Source organism: Salmo salar, chromosome 12 (assembly GCF_965601325.2).
Source record: "Salmo salar chromosome 12, fSalSal1, whole genome shotgun sequence".
Lineage (NCBI taxonomy): Eukaryota > Metazoa > Chordata > Actinopteri > Salmoniformes > Salmonidae > Salmo > Salmo salar.
The window spans coordinates 90429763-90445145 of record NC_138302.1 but is presented as its reverse complement, the minus strand read 5'-3'; the positions used below and the strand labels follow the sequence as shown (position 1 = coordinate 90445145).

Below are 15383 nucleotides of genomic sequence, written 5' to 3'. Positions count from 1 at the left end.
TATCCTGATAAAGTACCTATTACTTGTGAAACGTCCTCCTAAATGGATTGAAAAATGCTCCTTTTCTGGAAAAGAAATTGACAGGCAGAGGGTTCAAGAAATTTATTTGTTCCTGGTGAGGCTCGAACTCACAACCTCGGCATTGCTTCGCTGCATACTGTTGTATAAGTACCACGCGCTAACCGATTGCGCCACAGGAGCTGTTAAAGGAACTCTCGCTGATCACCATATTTTGCAAAAAAAGAGGTATACGGTGTTTGGTGGAAGTCAGTTCTACAATTGAGCTTCCTGGCTAACTCAGTCGGTAGAGCACGAGACTCATATTCTCAGAGTCGTTGGTTTGACCCTTATGGTGGGCGATTTTTTTTTATCCGCCGATGCACCAACTCACTTTGCAAAGAGCCTTGCACTTGGACATTCGAGCAGGCTTGCCACCATGCATTGCTGACGTGTCAGGCTTAGCTGGTGATACAGGAGAATATGGGTTTGAATCCTAGCTGTGCCTGCACTCTGACCTGTTATCCTAATAACGTACCTATTACTTGTGAAACGTCCTCCTAAATGGATTGAAAAATCCTCCTTTCAGGTACAAGAAATTGACAGGCAGAGGCTTTAAGTAAGTGACTTGCTCCTGGTGAAGCTTGAACTCACAAACTCGGCATTGATTCACTGCATACTGTTGTATAAGTACCACACGCAATCCGATTGCGCCACAGGAGCCACTAAAAGCACTCTCGCTGATCACCATATTTTGCAAAAAAAGAGGTATACGGTGTTCGGTCGAAGTCAGTTCTACAATTGAGCTTCCTGGCTAACTCAGTCGGTAGAGCACGAGACTCATATTCTCAGAGTCGTTGGTTTGACCCTTATGGTGGGCGATTTTTTTTTATCCGCCGATGCACCAACTCACTTTGCAAACAGCCTTGCACTTGGACATTCGAGCAGGCTTGCCACCATGCATTGCTGACGTGTCAGGCTTAGCTGGTGATACAGGAGAATATGGGTTTGAATCCTAGCTGTGCCTGCACTCTGACCTGTTATCCTGATAAAGTACCTATTACTTGTGAAACGTCCTCCTAAATGGATTGAAAAATGCTCCTTTTCTGGAAAAGAAATTGACAGGCAGAGGGTTCAAGAAAATTACTTGCTCCTGGTGAGGCTTGAACTCACAAACTCGGCATTGATTCACTGCATACTGTTGTATAAGTACCACGCGCAATCCGATTGCGCCACAGGAGCCACTAAAAGCACCCTCGCTGATCACCATATTTTGCACAAACAGAGCTGTACGATTTTCGGTGCAAGTCAGTACTTCAATATAGCTTCCTGGCTACCTCAGTCGGTAGAGCAAGAGATGCAAAATATCAGATTCGTGGGTTCGAAGCACACCTTGAGTGCTTCTTTTCTCCGCCGAAGCACCAACTCACTTTGCAAATTGCCATCAGCTTGGACTTTCGAGCAGGCTTGCCACCCTGCACTGCTGACGTGTCAGGCATTGCTGGTGATACAGGAGAATATGGGTTTGAATCATAGCTGTGCCTGCACTCTGACCGGTTATCCTGATAAAGTACCTATTACTTGTGAAACGTCCTCCTAAATGGATTGAAAAATGCTCCTTTTCTGGAAAAGAAATTGACAGGCAGAGGGTTCAAGAAAATTATTTGTTCCTGGTGAGGCTCGAACTCACAACCTCGGCATTGCTTCGCTGCATACTGTTGTATAAGTACCACGCGCTAACCGATTGCGCCACAGGAGCTGTTAAAGACACTCTCGCTGATCACCATATTTTGCACAAACAGAGGTATACGGTGTTCGGTCCAAGTCAGTACTACAATTGAGCTTCCTGGCTAACTCAGTCGGTAGAGCACGAGACTCATATTCTCAGAGTCGTTGGTTTGACCCTCATGGTGGGCGATTTTTTTTTATCCGCCGATGCACCAACTCACTTTGCAAACAGCCTTGCGCTTGGACATTCGAGCAGGCTTGCCACCATGCATTGCTGACGTGTCAGGCTTAGCTGGTGATACAGGAGAATATGGGTTTGAATCCTAGCTGTGCCTGCACTCTGACCTGTTATCCTGATAAAGTACCTATTACTTGTGAAACGTCCTCCTAAATGGATTGAAAAATGCTCCTTTTCTGGAAAAGAAATTGACAGGCAGAGGGTTCAAGAAAATTACTTGCTCCTGGTGAGGCTCGAACTCACAACCTCGGCATTGCTTCGCTGCATACTGTTGTATAAGTACCACGCGCTAACCGATTGCGCCACAGGAGCTGTTAAAGGAACTCTCGCTGATCACCATATTTTGCAAAAAAAGAGGTGTACGGTGTTCGGTCGAAGTCAGTATCTACAATTGAGCTTCCTGGCTAACTCAGTCGGTAGAGCACGAGACTCATATTCTCAGAGTCGTTCGGTTTGACCCTTATGGTGGGCGATTTTTTTTTATCCGCCGATGCACCAACGTCACTTTGCAAAGAGCCTTGCACTTGGACATTCGAGCAGGCTTGCCACCATGCATTGCTGACGTGTCAGGCTTAGCTGGTGATACAGGAGAATATGGGTTTGAATCCTAGCTGTGCCTGCACTCTGACCTGTTATCCTAATAACGTACCTATTACTTGTGAAACGTCCTCCTAAATGGATTGAAAAATCCTCCTTTTCTGGAAAAGAAATTGACAGGCAGAGGCTTCAAGTAAGTGACTTGCTCCTGGTGAAGCTTGAACTCACAAACTCGGCATTGCTTCACTGCATACTGTTGTATAAGTACCACGCGCTAATCCGATTGCGCCACAGGAGCCACTAAAAGCACTCTCGCTGATCACCATATTTTGCACAAACAGAGCTGTACGATATTCGGTGCAAGTCAGTACTTCAATATGAGCTTCCTGGCTACCTCAGTCGGTAGAGCAAGAGACGCAAAATATAAGATTCGTGGGTTCGAAGCACACCTTGAGTGCTTCTTTTCTCCGCCGAAGCACCAACTCACTTTGCAAATTGCCATCAGCTTGGACTTTCGAGCAGGCTTGCCACCCTGCACTGCTGACGTGTCAGGCATTGCTGGTGATACAGGAGAATATGGGTTTGAATCATAGCTGTGCCTGCACTCTGACCTGTTATCCTGATAAAGTACCTATTACTTGTGAAACGTCCTCCTAAATGGATTGAAAAATGCTCCTTTTCTGGAAAAGAAATTGACAGGCAGAGGGTTCAAGAAAATTATTTGTTCCTGGTGAGGCTCGAACTCACAACCTCGGCATTGCTTCGCTGCATACTGTTGTATAAGTACCACGCGCTAACCGATTGCGCCACAGGAGCTGTTAAAGGCACTCTCGCTGATCACCATATTTTGCACAAACAGAGGTATACGGTGTTCGGTCGAAGTCAGTACTACAATTGAGCTTCCTGGCTACCTCAGTCGGTAGAGCACGAGACTCATAATCTCAGAGTCGTTGGTTTGACCCTTATGGTGGGCGATTTTTTTTATCCGCCGATGCACCAACTCACTTTGCAAACAGCCTTGCACTTGGACATTCGAGCAGGCTTGCCACCATGCATTGCTGACGTGTCAGGCTTAGCTGGTGATACAGGAGAATATGGGTTTGAATCCTAGCTGTGCCTGCACTCTGACCTGTTATCCTGATAAAGTACCTATTACTTGTGAAACGTCCTCCTAAATGGATTGAAAAATGCTCCTTTTCTGGAAAAGAAATTGACAGGCAGAGGGTTCAAGAAAATTACTTGTTCCTGGTGAGGCTCGAACTCACAACCTCGGCATTGCTTCGCTGCATACTGTTGTATAAGTACCACGCGCTAACCGATTGCGCCACAGGAGCTGTTAAAGAAACTCTCGCTGATCACCATATTTTGCACAAACAGAGCTATACGGTGTTCGGTCCAAGTCAGTATTACAATTGAGCTTCCTGGCTAACTCAGTCGGTAGAGCATGAGACTCATAATCTCAGAGTCGTTGGTTTGACCCTCATGGTGGGCGATTTTTTTTATCCGCCGATGCACCAACTCACTTTGCAAACAGCCTTGCACTTGGACATTCGAGCAGGCTTGCCACCATGCATTGCTGACGTGTCAGGCTTAGCTGGTGATACAGGAGAATATGGGTTTGAATCCTAGCTGTGCATGCACTCTGACCTGTTATCCTAATAACGTACCTATTACTTGTGAAACGTCCTCCTAAATGGATTGAAAAATCCTCCTTTTCAGGTACAAGAAATTGACAGGCAGAGGGTTCAAGAAAGTGACTTGCTCCTGGTGAGGCTTGAACTCACAACCTCGGCATTGCTTCACTGCATACTGTTGTATAAGTACCACGCGCAATCCGATTGCGCCACAGGAGCCACTAAAAGCACTCTCGCTGATCACCATATTTTGCACAAACAGAGCTGTACGATTTTCGGTGCAAGTCAGTACTTCAATATAGCTTCCTGGCTACCTCAGTCGGTAGAGCAAGAGACGCAAAATATCAGATTCGTGGGTTCGAAGCACACCTTGAGTGCTTCTTTTCTCCGCCGAAGCACCAACTCACTTTGCAAATTGCCATCAGCTTGGACTTTCGAGCAGGCTTGCCACCCTGCACTGCTGACGTGTCAGGCATTGCTGGTGATACAGGAGAATATGGGTTTGAATCATAGCTGTGCCTGCACTCTGACCTGTTATCCTGATAAAGTACCTATTACTTGTGAAACGTCCTCCTAAATGGATTGAAAAATGCTCCTTTTCTGGAAAAGAAATTGACAGGCAGAGGGTTCAAGAAAATTACTTGCTCCTGGTGAGGCTCGAACTCACAACCTCGGCATTGCTTCGCTGCATACTGTTGTATAAGTACCACGCGCTAACCGATTGCGCCACAGGAGCTGTTAAAGGAGCTCTCGCTGATCACCATATTTTGCAAAAACAGAGCTATACGGTGTTCGGTCCAAGTCAGTTCTACAATTGAGCTTCCTGGCTAACTCAGTCGGTAGAGCACGAGACTCATTATCTCAGAGTCGTTGGTTTGACCCTTATGGTGGGCGATTTTTTTTTATCCGCCGATGCACCAACTCACTTTGCAAACAGCCTTGCGCTTGGACATTCGAGCAGGCTTGCCACCATGCATTGCTGACGTGTCAGGCTTAGCTGGTGATACAGGAGAATATGGGTTTGAATCCTAGCTGTGCCTGCACTCTGACCTGTTATCCTAATAACGTACCTATTACTTGTGAAACGTCCTCCTCAATGGATTGAAAAATCCTCCTTTTCAGGTACAAGAAATTGACAGGCAGAGGGTTCAAGAAAGTGACTTGCTCCTGGTGAGGCTTGAACTCACAACCTCGGCATTGCTTCGCTGCATACTGTTGTATAAGTACCACGCGCTAATCCGATTGCGCCACAGGAGCCACTAAAAGCACTCTCGCTGATCACCATATTTTGCACAAACAGAGCTGTACGATATTCGGTGCAAGTCAGTACTTCAATTGAGCTTCCTGGCTACCTCAGTCGGTAGAGCAAGAGACGCAAAATATCTGAGTCGTGGGTTCGAGCCACACCTTGAGTGCTTCTTTTCTCCGCCGAAGCACCAACTCACTTTGCAAATTGCCATCAGCTTGGACTTTCGAGCAGGCTTGCCACCCTGCACTGCTGACGTGTCAGGCATTGCTGGTGATACAGGAGAATATGGGTTTGAATCATAGCTGTGCCTGCACTCTGACCTGTTATCCTGATAAAGTACCTATTACTTGTGAAACGTCCTCCTAAATGGATTGAAAAATGCTCCTTTTCTGGAAAAGAAATTGACAGGCAGAGGGTTCAAGAAAATTACTTGTTCCTGGTGAGGCTCGAACTCACAACCTCGGCATTGCTTCGCTGCATACTGTTGTATAAGTACCACGCGCTAACCGATTGCGCCACAGGAGCTGTTAAAGACACTCTCGCTGATCACCATATTTTGCACAAACAGAGCTATACGGTGTTCGGTCCAAGTCAGTACTACAATTGAGCTTCCTGGCTACCTCAGTCGGTAGAGCATGAGACTCATAATCTCAGAGTCGTTGGTTCGACCCTCATGGTGGGCGATTTTTTTTATCCGCCGATGCACCAACTCACTTTGCAAACAGCCTTGCGCTTGGACATTCGAGCAGGCTTGCCACCATGCATTGCTGACGTGTCAGGCTTAGCTGGTGATACAGGAGAATATGGGTTTGAATCCTAGCTGTGCCTGCACTCTGACCTGTTATCCTAATAACGTACCTATTACTTGTGAAACGTCCTCCTAAATGGATTGAAAAATCCTCCTTTTCTGGTAAAAGAAATTGACAGACAGAGGGTTCAAGAAAATTACTTGCTCCTGGTGAGGCTCGAACTCACAACCTCGGCATTGCTTCGCTGCATACTGTTGTATAAGTACCACGCGCTAACCGATTGCGCCACAGGAGCTGTTAAAGAAACTCTCGCTGATCACCATATTTTGCACAAACAGACCTGTACGATATTCGGACCAAGTCAGTACTTACAATTGAGGTACCTGGCTAGCTCAGTCGGTAGAGCAAGATACTCTTAATCTCAGGGTTCGGTTTTCGACCCACACGTTGGGCGATTCTTTTCTCCGCCGAAGCACCAACAGTTTCCACTTTGCAAATAGCCATCAGCTTGGACTTTCGAGCAGGCTTGCCACCCTGCATTGCTGACGTGTCAGGCAAACCTTGTGATACAGGAGAATTTGGGTTTGAATCATAGCTGTGCCTGCACTCTAACATGTTATCCTAATAAAGTACCTGTTACTTGTGAAACGTCCTCCTGAATGGATTGAAAAATCCTCCTTTTCTGGAAAAGAAATTGACAGGCAGAGGGTTCAAGAAAATTACTTGCTCCTGGTGAGGCTCGAACTAACAACCTCGGCATTGCTTCGCTGCATACTGTTGTATAAGTACCACGCGCTAACCGATTGCACCACAGGAGCCACTAAAAGCACTCTCGCTGATCACCATATTTTGCACAAACAGACCTGTACGATATTCGGACCAAGTCAATATTACAATTGAGGTACCTGGCTAGCTCAATCGGTAGAGCATGATACTCTTAATCTCAGGGTTGCGGTTTTGACCCACACGTTGGGCGATTCTTTTCTCCGTCGAAGCACCAACAGTTTCCATTTGCAAACAGCCATCCGCTTGGACTTTCGAGCAGGCTTGCCACCCTGCATTGCTGACGTGTCAGGCAAACCTTGTGATACAGGAGAATTTGGGTTTGAATCATAGCTGTGCCTGCACTCTAACATGTTATCCTAATAAAGTACCTGTTACTTGTGAAACGTCCTCCTGAATGGATTGAAAAATCCTCCTTTTCTGGAAAAGAAATTGACAGGCAGAGGGTTCAAGAAAATTACTTGCTCCTGGTGAGGCTCGAACTAACAACCTCGGCATTGCTTCGCTGCATACTGTTGTATAAGTACCACGCGCTAACCGATTGCACCACAGGAGCCACTAAAAGCACTCTCGCTGATCACCATATTTTGCACAAACAGAGCTGTACGATATTCGGTGCAAGTCAGTACTTCAATTGAGCTTCCTGGCTACCTCAGTCGGTAGAGCAAGAGACGCAAAATATCTGGGTCGTGGGTTCGAGCCACACCTTGAGTGGTTCTTTTCTCCGCCGAAGCACCAACTCACTTTGCAAATTGCCATCAGCTTGGACTTTCCAGCAGGCTTGCCACCCTGCACTGCTGACGTGTCAGGCATTGCTGGTGATACAGGAGAATATGGGTTTGAATCATAGCTGTGCCTGCACTCTGACCTGTTATCCTGATAAAGTACCTATTACTTGTGAAACGTCCTCCTAAATGGATTGAAAAATGCTCCTTTTCTGGAAAAGAAATTGACAGGCAGAGGGTTCAAGAAAATTACTTGTTCCTGGTGAGGCTCGAACTCACAACCTCGGCATTGCTTCGCTGCATACTGTTGTATAAGTACCACGCGCTAACCGATTGCGCCACAGGAGCTGTTAAAGGTACTCTCGCTGATCACCATATTTTGCACAAACAGAGCTATACGGTGTTCGGTCCAAGTCAGTACTACAATTGAGCTTCCTGGCTACCTCAGTCGGTAGAGCATGAGACTCATAATCTCAGAGTCGTTGGTTCGACCCTCATGGTGGGCGATTTTTTTTATCCGCCGATGCACCAACTCACTTTGCAAACAGCCTTGCGCTTGGACATTCGAGCAGGCTTGCCACCATGCATTGCTGACGTGTCAGGCTTAGCTGGTGATACAGGAGAATATGGGTTTGAATCCTAGCTGTGCCTGCACTCTGACCTGTTATCCTAATAACGTACCTATTACTTGTGAAACGTCCTCCTAAATGGATTGAAAAATCCTCCTTTGCTCCTTTTCTGGAAAAGAAATTGACAGACAGAGGGTTCAAGAAAATTACTTGCTCCTGGTGAGGCTCGAACTCACAACCTCGGCATTGCTTCGCTGCATACTGTTGTATAAGTACCACGCGCTAACCGATTGCGCCACAGGAGCTGTTAAAGAAATTCTCGCTGATCACCATATTTTGCACAAACAGACCTGTACGATATTCGGACCAAGTCAATATTACAATTGAGGTACCTGGCTAGCTCAATCGGTAGAGCATGATACTCTTAATCTCAGGGTTTCGGTTTTGACCCACACGTTGGGCGATTCTTTTCTCCGTCGAAGCACCAACAGTTTCCATTTGCAAACAGCCATCTGCTTGGACTTTCGAGCAGGCTTGCCACCCTGCATTGCTGACGTGTCAGGCAAACCTTGTGATACAGGAGAATTTGGGTTTGAATCATAGCTGTGCCTGCACTCTAACATGTTATCCTAATAAAGTACCTGTTACTTGTGAAACGTCCTCCTGAATGGATTGAAAAATCCTCCTTTTCTGGAAAAGAAATTGACAGGCAGAGGGTTCAAGAAAATGACTTGCTCCTGGTGAGGCTTGAACTAACAACCTCGGCATTGCTTCGCTGCATACTGTTGTATAAGTACCACGCGCTAACCGATTGCACCACAGGAGCCACTAAAAGCACTCTCGCTGATCACCATATTTTGCACAAACAGACCTGTACGATATTCGGACCAAGTCAATATTACAATTGAGGTACCTGGCTAGCTCAATCGGTAGAGCATGATACTCTTAATCTCAGGGTTGCGGTTTTGACCCACACGTTGGGCGATTCTTTTCTCCGTCGAAGCACCAACAGTTTCCATTTGCAAACAGCCATCCGCTTGGACTTTCGAGCAGGCTTGCCACCCTGCATTGCTGACGTGTCAGGCAAACCTTGTGATACAGGAGAATTTGGGTTTGAATCATAGCTGTGCCTGCACTCTAACATGTTATCCTAATAAAGTACCTGTTACTTGTGAAACGTCCTCCTGAATGGATTGAAAAATCCTCCTTTTCTGGAAAAGAAATTGACAGGCAGAGGGTTCAAGAAAATTACTTGCTCCTGGTGAGGCTCGAACTAACAACCTCGGCATTGCTTCGCTGCATACTGTTGTATAAGTACCACGCGCTAACCGATTGCACCACAGGAGCCACTAAAAGCACTCTCGCTGATCACCATATTTTGCACAAACAGAGCTGTACGATATTCGGTGCAAGTCAGTACTTCAATTGAGCGTCCTGGCTGCCTCAGTCGGTAGAGCAAGAGACGCAAAATATCTGGGTCGTGGGTTACGAGCCACACCTTGAGTGGTTCTTTTCTCCGCCGAAGCACCAACTCACTTTGCAAATTGCCATCAGCTTGGACTTTCCAGCAGGCTTGCCACCCTGCACTACTGACGTGTCAGGCATTGCTGGTGATACAGGAGAATATGGGTTTGAATCATAGCTGTGCCTTCACTCTGACCTGTTATCCTGATAAAGTACCTATTACTTGTGAAACGTCCTCCTAAATGGTTTGAAAAATGCTCCTTTTCTGGAAAAGAAATTGAAAGGCAGAGGGTTAAAGAAAATTACTTTTCCTGGTGAGGCTCAAACTCACAACCTTGTCATCGATTTGATGCATACTGATGTATAACTACTACACGCTAACGATTGCACCACAGGATCCATTAAAAACACTCTCACTGATCACCATATTTTGCACAAACAGAGCTGTTCGATATTCGAACCAAGTCAATAATACATGGAGGTGCCTGGCTAGCTCAGTCGGTAGGGCATGAGACTCTTAATCTCAGGGTCGTGGGTTCGAGCCCCACGTTGGGCGGTCCTTTTCTCCGCCGAAGCACCAACTCACTTTGCAAACAGCCATTCGTTTGGACTTTCGAGCAAGCTTGCCACCCTGCATTGCTGAAGTGTCAGGCATAGCTGGTGATACAGAAGACTATGAATTTGAATCCTAGCTTTGCCTGCTCTCTGACATTTTATCTCAATGACATACCTATTAGTTATGAAACGTCCTCCTAAATGGCTGGAATAAATGCTCCTTTACTGGACAAGAAATAGATAAGCAGAGTGTTCAAGAAAAATACTTGCTCCTGGTGAGGCTCAAACTCACAACCTTGTCATCGATTTGATGCATACTGATGTATAACTACTACACGCTAACGATTGCACCACAGGATCCATTAAAAACACTCTCACTGATCACCATATTTTTGCACAAACAGAGCTGTTCGATATTCGAACCAAGTCAATAAACTATGGAGATGCCTGGCTAGCTCAGTCGGTAGAGCATGAGACTCTTAATCTCAGGTTCGTGGGTTCGAGCCCCACGTTGGGCACTCCTTTTCTCTGCCGAAGAACCAACTCACTTTGCAAACAGCCATTCGTTTGGACTTTCGAGCAGGCTTGCCACCCTGCATTGCTGAAGTGTCAGGCATTGCTGGTGATACAGAAGACTATGAATTTGAATCCTAGCTTTGCCTGCTCTCTGACATTTTATCTCAATGACATACCTATTATTTATGAAACGTCCTCCTAAATGGCTGGAATAAATGCTCCTTTACTGGACAAGAAATAGATAAGCAGAGTGTTCAAGAAAAATACTTGCTCCTGGTGAGGCTCAAACTCACAACCTTGTCATGGATTTGATGCATACTGATGTATAACTACTACACGCTAACGATTGCACCACAGGATCCATTAAAAACACTCTCACTGATCACCATATTTTGCACAAACAGAGCTGTTCGATATTCGAAACAAGTCATTAATATCATTGAGGTGCCTGGCTAGCTCAGTCGGTAGAGCATGAGACTCTTTATCTGAGGGTCCTGGCTTCGAGCCCCACGTTGGGCGCTCCTTTTCTCTGCCGAAGAACCAACTCACTTTGCAAACAGCCATTCGTTTCGACTTTCGAGCAGGCTTGCCACCCTGCATTGCTGAAGTGTCAGGCATTGCTGGTGATACAGAAGACTATGAATTTGAATCCTAGCTTTGCCTGCTCTCTGACATTTTATCTCAATGACATACCTATTACTTATGAAACGTCCTCCGAAATGGATTGAATAAATGCTCCTTTACTGGACAAGAAATAGATGAGCAGAGTGTTCAAGAAAAATACTTGCTCCTGGTGAGGCTCAAACTCACAACGTTGTCATCGATTTGATGCATACTGATGTATAAGTACCTCACGCTAACGATTGCACCACAGGATCCATTAAAAACACTCTCACTGATCACCATATATTTGCACAAACAGAGCTGTTCGATATTCGAAACAAGTCAATAAACGATTGAGATGCCTGGCTAGCTCAGTCGGTAGAGCATGAGACTCTTAATCTCAGGGTCGTGGGTTCGAGCCCCACGTTGGGCGGTATGTTTTCTCCGCCGAAGCACCAACTCACTTTGCAAACCGCCATTCGTTTGGACTTTCGAGCAGGCTTGCCACCCTGCGTTGCTGAAGTGTCAGGCATAGCTGGTGATACAGAAGACTATGAATTTGAATCCTAGCTTTGCCTGCTCTCTGACATTTTATCTCAATGACATACCTATTACTTATGAAACGTCCTCCTAAATGGCTGGAATAAATGCTCCTTTACTGGACAAGAAATAGATAAGCAGAGTGTTCAAGAAAAATACTTGCTCCTGGTGAGGCTCAAACTCACAACCTTGTCATCGATTTGATGCATACTGATGTATAACTACTACACGCTAACGATTGCACCACAGGATCCATTAAAAACACTCTCACTGATCACCATATTTTGCACAAACAGAGCTGTTCGATATTCGAAACAAGTCATTAATATCATCGAGGTGCCTGGCTAGCTCAGTCGGTAGGGCATGAGACTCTTAATCTCAGGGTCGTGGGTTCGAGCCCCACGTTGGGCGGTCCTTTTCTCCGCCGAAGCACCAACTCACTTTGCAAACAGCCATTCGTTTGGACTTTCGAGCAAGCTTGCCACCCTGCATTGCTGAAGTGTCAGGCATAGCTGGTGATACAGAAGACTATGAATTTGAATCCTAGCTTTGCCTGCTCTCTGACATTTTATCTCAATGACATACCTATTAGTTATGAAACGTCCTCCTAAATGGCTGGAATAAATGCTCCTTTACTGGACAAGAAATAGATAAGCAGAGTGTTCAAGAAAAATACTTGCTCCTGGTGAGGCTCAAACTCACAACCTTGTCATCGATTTGATGCATACTGATGTATAACTACTACACGCTAACGATTGCACCACAGGATCCATTAAAAACACTCTCACTGATCACCATATTTTTGCACAAACAGAGCTGTTCGATATTCGAACCAAGTCAATAAACTATGGAGATGCCTGGCTAGCTCAGTCGGTAGAGCATGAGACTCTTAATCTCAGGGTCGTGGGTTCGAGCCCCACGTTGGGCACTCCTTTTCTCTGCCGAAGAACCAACTCACTTTGCAAACAGCCATTCGTTTGGACTTTCGAGCAGGCTTGCCACCCTGCATTGCTGAAGTGTCAGGCATTGCTGGTGATACAGAAGACTATGAATTTGAATCCTAGCTTTGCCTGCTCTCTGACATTTTATCTCAATGACATACCTATTATTTATGAAACGTCCTCCTAAATGGCTGGAATAAATGCTCCTTTACTGGACAAGAAATAGATAAGCAGAGTGTTCAAGAAAAATACTTGCTCCTGGTGAGGCTCAAACTCACAACCTTGTCATGGATTTGATGCATACTGATGTATAACTACTACACGCTAACGATTGCACCACAGGATCCATTAAAAACACTCTCACTGATCACCATATTTTGCACAAACAGAGCTGTTCGATATTCGAAACAAGTCATTAATATCATTGAGGTGCCTGGCTAGCTCAGTCGGTAGAGCATGAGACTCTTTATCTGAGGGTCCTGGGTTCGAGCCCCACGTTGGGCGCTCCTTTTCTCTGCCGAAGAACCAACTCACTTTGCAAACAGCCATTCGTTTCGACTTTCGAGCAGGCTTGCCACCCTGCATTGCTGAAGTGTCAGGCATTGCTGGTGATACAGAAGACTATGAATTTGAATCCTAGCTTTGCCTGCTCTCTGACATTTTATCTCAATGACATACCTATTACTTATGAAACGTCCTCCGAAATGGATTGAATAAATGCTCCTTTACTGGACAAGAAATAGATGAGCAGAGTGTTCAAGAAAAATACTTGCTCCTGGTGAGGCTCAAACTCACAACGTTGTCATCGATTTGATGCATACTGATGTATAAGTACCTCACGCTAACGATTGCACCACAGGATCCATTAAAAACACTCTCACTGATCACCATATATTTGCACAAACAGAGCTGTTCGATATTCGAAACAAGTCAATAAACGATTGAGATGCCTGGCTAGCTCAGTCGGTAGAGCATGAGACTCTTAATCTCAGGGTCGTGGGTTCGAGCCCCACGTTGGGCGGTATGTTTTCTCCGCCGAAGCACCAACTCACTTTGCAAACCGCCATTCGTTTGGACTTTCGAGCAGGCTTGCCACCCTGCGTTGCTGAAGTGTCAGGCATAGCTGGTGATACAGAAGACTATGAATTTGAATCCTAGCTTTGCCTGCTCTCTGACATTTTATCTCAATGACATACCTATTACTTATGAAACGTCCTCCTAAATGGCTGGAATAAATGCTCCTTTACTGGACAAGAAATAGATAAGCAGAGTGTTCAAGAAAAATACTTGCTCCTGGTGAGGCTCAAACTCACAACCTTGTCATCGATTTGATGCATACTGATGTATAACTACTACACGCTAACGATTGCACCACAGGATCCATTAAAAACACTCTCACTGATCACCATATTTTGCACAAACAGAGCTGTTCGATATTCGAAACAAGTCATTAATATCATCGAGGTGCCTGGCTAGCTCAGTCGGTAGGGCATGAGACTCTTAATCTCAGGGTCGTGGGTTCGAGCCCCACGTTGGGCGGTCCTTTTCTCCGCCGAAGCACCAACTCACTTTGCAAACAGCCATTCGTTTGGACTTTCGAGCAAGCTTGCCACCCTGCATTGCTGAAGTGTCAGGCATAGCTGGTGATACAGAAGACTATGAATTTGAATCCTAGCTTTGCCTGCTCTCTGACATTTTATCTCAATGACATACCTATTACTTATGAAACGTCCTCCTAAATGGCTGGAATAAATGCTCCTTTACTGGACAAGAAATAGATAAGCAGAGTGTTCAAGAAAAATACTTGCTCCTGGTGAGGCTCAAACTCACAACCTTGTCATCGATTTGATGCATACTGATGTATAACTACTACACGCTAACGATTGCACCACAGGATCCATTAAAAACACTCTCACTGATCACCATATTTTTGCACAAACAGAGCTGTTCGATATTCGAACCAAGTCAATAAACTATGGAGATGCCTGGCTAGCTCAGTCGGTAGAGCATGAGACTCTTAATCTCAGGGTCGTGGGTTCGAGCCCCACGTTGGGCACTCCTTTTCTCTGCCGAAGAACCAACTCACTTTGCAAACAGCCATTCGTTTGGACTTTCGAGCAGGCTTGCCACCCTGCATTGCTGAAGTGTCAGGCATTGCTGGTGATACAGAAGACTATGAATTTGAATCCTAGCTTTGCCTGCTCTCTGACATTTTATCTCAATGACATACCTATTATTTATGAAACGTCCTCCTAAATGGCTGGAATAAATGCTCCTTTACTGGACAAGAAATAGATAAGCAGAGTGTTCAAGAAAAATACTTGCTCCTGGTGAGGCTCAAACTCACAACCTTGTCATGGATTGCCATTCTTTTCGACTTTCGAGCAGGCTTGCCACCCAGCATTGCTGACGTGTCAGGCATTGCTGGTGATAGAGGAGAATATGGGTATGAATCCTAGCTGTGCCTGCACTCTGACCTGTTATCCTAATAACGTACCTATTACTTGTGAAACGTCCTCCTAAATGGATTGAAAAATCCTCCTTTCAGGTACAAG

The 15383-nt window shown here is 45.6% G+C and overlaps 26 non-coding genes across 26 annotated transcripts; 9 read left to right on the top strand and 17 right to left on the bottom strand.

Annotated features, from left to right (window-relative positions):
• Window positions 1-107: 107 nt before the first annotated feature.
• On the bottom strand, window positions 108-201 carry trnai-uau (transfer RNA isoleucine (anticodon UAU)). The gene is made up of 2 exons: window positions 164-201; window positions 108-143 (listed from the first exon to the last, which is right to left on the bottom strand). It is a non-coding gene; the product is annotated as a tRNA-Ile (tRNA).
• A 944-nt stretch (window positions 202-1145) lies between these two features.
• trnai-uau (transfer RNA isoleucine (anticodon UAU)) lies at window positions 1146-1239 on the bottom strand. The gene is made up of 2 exons: window positions 1202-1239; window positions 1146-1181 (listed from the first exon to the last, which is right to left on the bottom strand). It is a non-coding gene; the product is annotated as a tRNA-Ile (tRNA).
• Window positions 1240-1662: 423 nt separating this feature from the next.
• trnai-uau (transfer RNA isoleucine (anticodon UAU)) lies at window positions 1663-1756 on the bottom strand. Its single transcript has 2 exons — window positions 1719-1756; window positions 1663-1698 (listed from the first exon to the last, which is right to left on the bottom strand). It is a non-coding gene; the product is annotated as a tRNA-Ile (tRNA).
• Window positions 1757-2181: 425 nt separating this feature from the next.
• Window positions 2182-2275, bottom strand: trnai-uau (transfer RNA isoleucine (anticodon UAU)). Its single transcript has 2 exons — window positions 2238-2275; window positions 2182-2217 (listed from the first exon to the last, which is right to left on the bottom strand). It is a non-coding gene; the product is annotated as a tRNA-Ile (tRNA).
• A 947-nt stretch (window positions 2276-3222) lies between these two features.
• trnai-uau (transfer RNA isoleucine (anticodon UAU)) lies at window positions 3223-3316 on the bottom strand. Its single transcript has 2 exons — window positions 3279-3316; window positions 3223-3258 (listed from the first exon to the last, which is right to left on the bottom strand). It is a non-coding gene; the product is annotated as a tRNA-Ile (tRNA).
• A 424-nt stretch (window positions 3317-3740) lies between these two features.
• Window positions 3741-3834, bottom strand: trnai-uau (transfer RNA isoleucine (anticodon UAU)). Its single transcript has 2 exons — window positions 3797-3834; window positions 3741-3776 (listed from the first exon to the last, which is right to left on the bottom strand). It is a non-coding gene; the product is annotated as a tRNA-Ile (tRNA).
• Window positions 3835-4259: 425 nt separating this feature from the next.
• Window positions 4260-4353, bottom strand: trnai-uau (transfer RNA isoleucine (anticodon UAU)). The gene is made up of 2 exons: window positions 4316-4353; window positions 4260-4295 (listed from the first exon to the last, which is right to left on the bottom strand). It is a non-coding gene; the product is annotated as a tRNA-Ile (tRNA).
• A 423-nt stretch (window positions 4354-4776) lies between these two features.
• On the bottom strand, window positions 4777-4870 carry trnai-uau (transfer RNA isoleucine (anticodon UAU)). Its single transcript has 2 exons — window positions 4833-4870; window positions 4777-4812 (listed from the first exon to the last, which is right to left on the bottom strand). It is a non-coding gene; the product is annotated as a tRNA-Ile (tRNA).
• Window positions 4871-5296: 426 nt separating this feature from the next.
• Window positions 5297-5391, bottom strand: trnai-uau (transfer RNA isoleucine (anticodon UAU)). Its single transcript has 2 exons — window positions 5353-5391; window positions 5297-5332 (listed from the first exon to the last, which is right to left on the bottom strand). It is a non-coding gene; the product is annotated as a tRNA-Ile (tRNA).
• A 423-nt stretch (window positions 5392-5814) lies between these two features.
• trnai-uau (transfer RNA isoleucine (anticodon UAU)) lies at window positions 5815-5908 on the bottom strand. Its single transcript has 2 exons — window positions 5871-5908; window positions 5815-5850 (listed from the first exon to the last, which is right to left on the bottom strand). It is a non-coding gene; the product is annotated as a tRNA-Ile (tRNA).
• A 425-nt stretch (window positions 5909-6333) lies between these two features.
• trnai-uau (transfer RNA isoleucine (anticodon UAU)) lies at window positions 6334-6427 on the bottom strand. Its single transcript has 2 exons — window positions 6390-6427; window positions 6334-6369 (listed from the first exon to the last, which is right to left on the bottom strand). It is a non-coding gene; the product is annotated as a tRNA-Ile (tRNA).
• Window positions 6428-6856: 429 nt separating this feature from the next.
• trnai-uau (transfer RNA isoleucine (anticodon UAU)) lies at window positions 6857-6950 on the bottom strand. The gene is made up of 2 exons: window positions 6913-6950; window positions 6857-6892 (listed from the first exon to the last, which is right to left on the bottom strand). It is a non-coding gene; the product is annotated as a tRNA-Ile (tRNA).
• Window positions 6951-7377: 427 nt separating this feature from the next.
• On the bottom strand, window positions 7378-7471 carry trnai-uau (transfer RNA isoleucine (anticodon UAU)). The gene is made up of 2 exons: window positions 7434-7471; window positions 7378-7413 (listed from the first exon to the last, which is right to left on the bottom strand). It is a non-coding gene; the product is annotated as a tRNA-Ile (tRNA).
• Window positions 7472-7894: 423 nt separating this feature from the next.
• On the bottom strand, window positions 7895-7988 carry trnai-uau (transfer RNA isoleucine (anticodon UAU)). The gene is made up of 2 exons: window positions 7951-7988; window positions 7895-7930 (listed from the first exon to the last, which is right to left on the bottom strand). It is a non-coding gene; the product is annotated as a tRNA-Ile (tRNA).
• Window positions 7989-8420: 432 nt separating this feature from the next.
• Window positions 8421-8514, bottom strand: trnai-uau (transfer RNA isoleucine (anticodon UAU)). Its single transcript has 2 exons — window positions 8477-8514; window positions 8421-8456 (listed from the first exon to the last, which is right to left on the bottom strand). It is a non-coding gene; the product is annotated as a tRNA-Ile (tRNA).
• Window positions 8515-8941: 427 nt separating this feature from the next.
• Window positions 8942-9035, bottom strand: trnai-uau (transfer RNA isoleucine (anticodon UAU)). The gene is made up of 2 exons: window positions 8998-9035; window positions 8942-8977 (listed from the first exon to the last, which is right to left on the bottom strand). It is a non-coding gene; the product is annotated as a tRNA-Ile (tRNA).
• A 427-nt stretch (window positions 9036-9462) lies between these two features.
• trnai-uau (transfer RNA isoleucine (anticodon UAU)) lies at window positions 9463-9556 on the bottom strand. The gene is made up of 2 exons: window positions 9519-9556; window positions 9463-9498 (listed from the first exon to the last, which is right to left on the bottom strand). It is a non-coding gene; the product is annotated as a tRNA-Ile (tRNA).
• A 600-nt stretch (window positions 9557-10156) lies between these two features.
• On the top strand, window positions 10157-10229 carry trnak-cuu (transfer RNA lysine (anticodon CUU)). The gene has a single exon. It is a non-coding gene; the product is annotated as a tRNA-Lys (tRNA).
• Window positions 10230-10673: 444 nt separating this feature from the next.
• On the top strand, window positions 10674-10746 carry trnak-cuu (transfer RNA lysine (anticodon CUU)). Its single transcript has one exon. It is a non-coding gene; the product is annotated as a tRNA-Lys (tRNA).
• Window positions 10747-11707: 961 nt separating this feature from the next.
• Window positions 11708-11780, top strand: trnak-cuu (transfer RNA lysine (anticodon CUU)). Its single transcript has one exon. It is a non-coding gene; the product is annotated as a tRNA-Lys (tRNA).
• Window positions 11781-12225: 445 nt separating this feature from the next.
• On the top strand, window positions 12226-12298 carry trnak-cuu (transfer RNA lysine (anticodon CUU)). The gene has a single exon. It is a non-coding gene; the product is annotated as a tRNA-Lys (tRNA).
• Window positions 12299-12742: 444 nt separating this feature from the next.
• Window positions 12743-12815, top strand: trnak-cuu (transfer RNA lysine (anticodon CUU)). Its single transcript has one exon. It is a non-coding gene; the product is annotated as a tRNA-Lys (tRNA).
• Window positions 12816-13259: 444 nt separating this feature from the next.
• trnak-cuu (transfer RNA lysine (anticodon CUU)) lies at window positions 13260-13332 on the top strand. Its single transcript has one exon. It is a non-coding gene; the product is annotated as a tRNA-Lys (tRNA).
• A 444-nt stretch (window positions 13333-13776) lies between these two features.
• On the top strand, window positions 13777-13849 carry trnak-cuu (transfer RNA lysine (anticodon CUU)). Its single transcript has one exon. It is a non-coding gene; the product is annotated as a tRNA-Lys (tRNA).
• A 445-nt stretch (window positions 13850-14294) lies between these two features.
• Window positions 14295-14367, top strand: trnak-cuu (transfer RNA lysine (anticodon CUU)). The gene has a single exon. It is a non-coding gene; the product is annotated as a tRNA-Lys (tRNA).
• A 444-nt stretch (window positions 14368-14811) lies between these two features.
• On the top strand, window positions 14812-14884 carry trnak-cuu (transfer RNA lysine (anticodon CUU)). Its single transcript has one exon. It is a non-coding gene; the product is annotated as a tRNA-Lys (tRNA).
• Window positions 14885-15383: the final 499 nt, after the last annotated feature.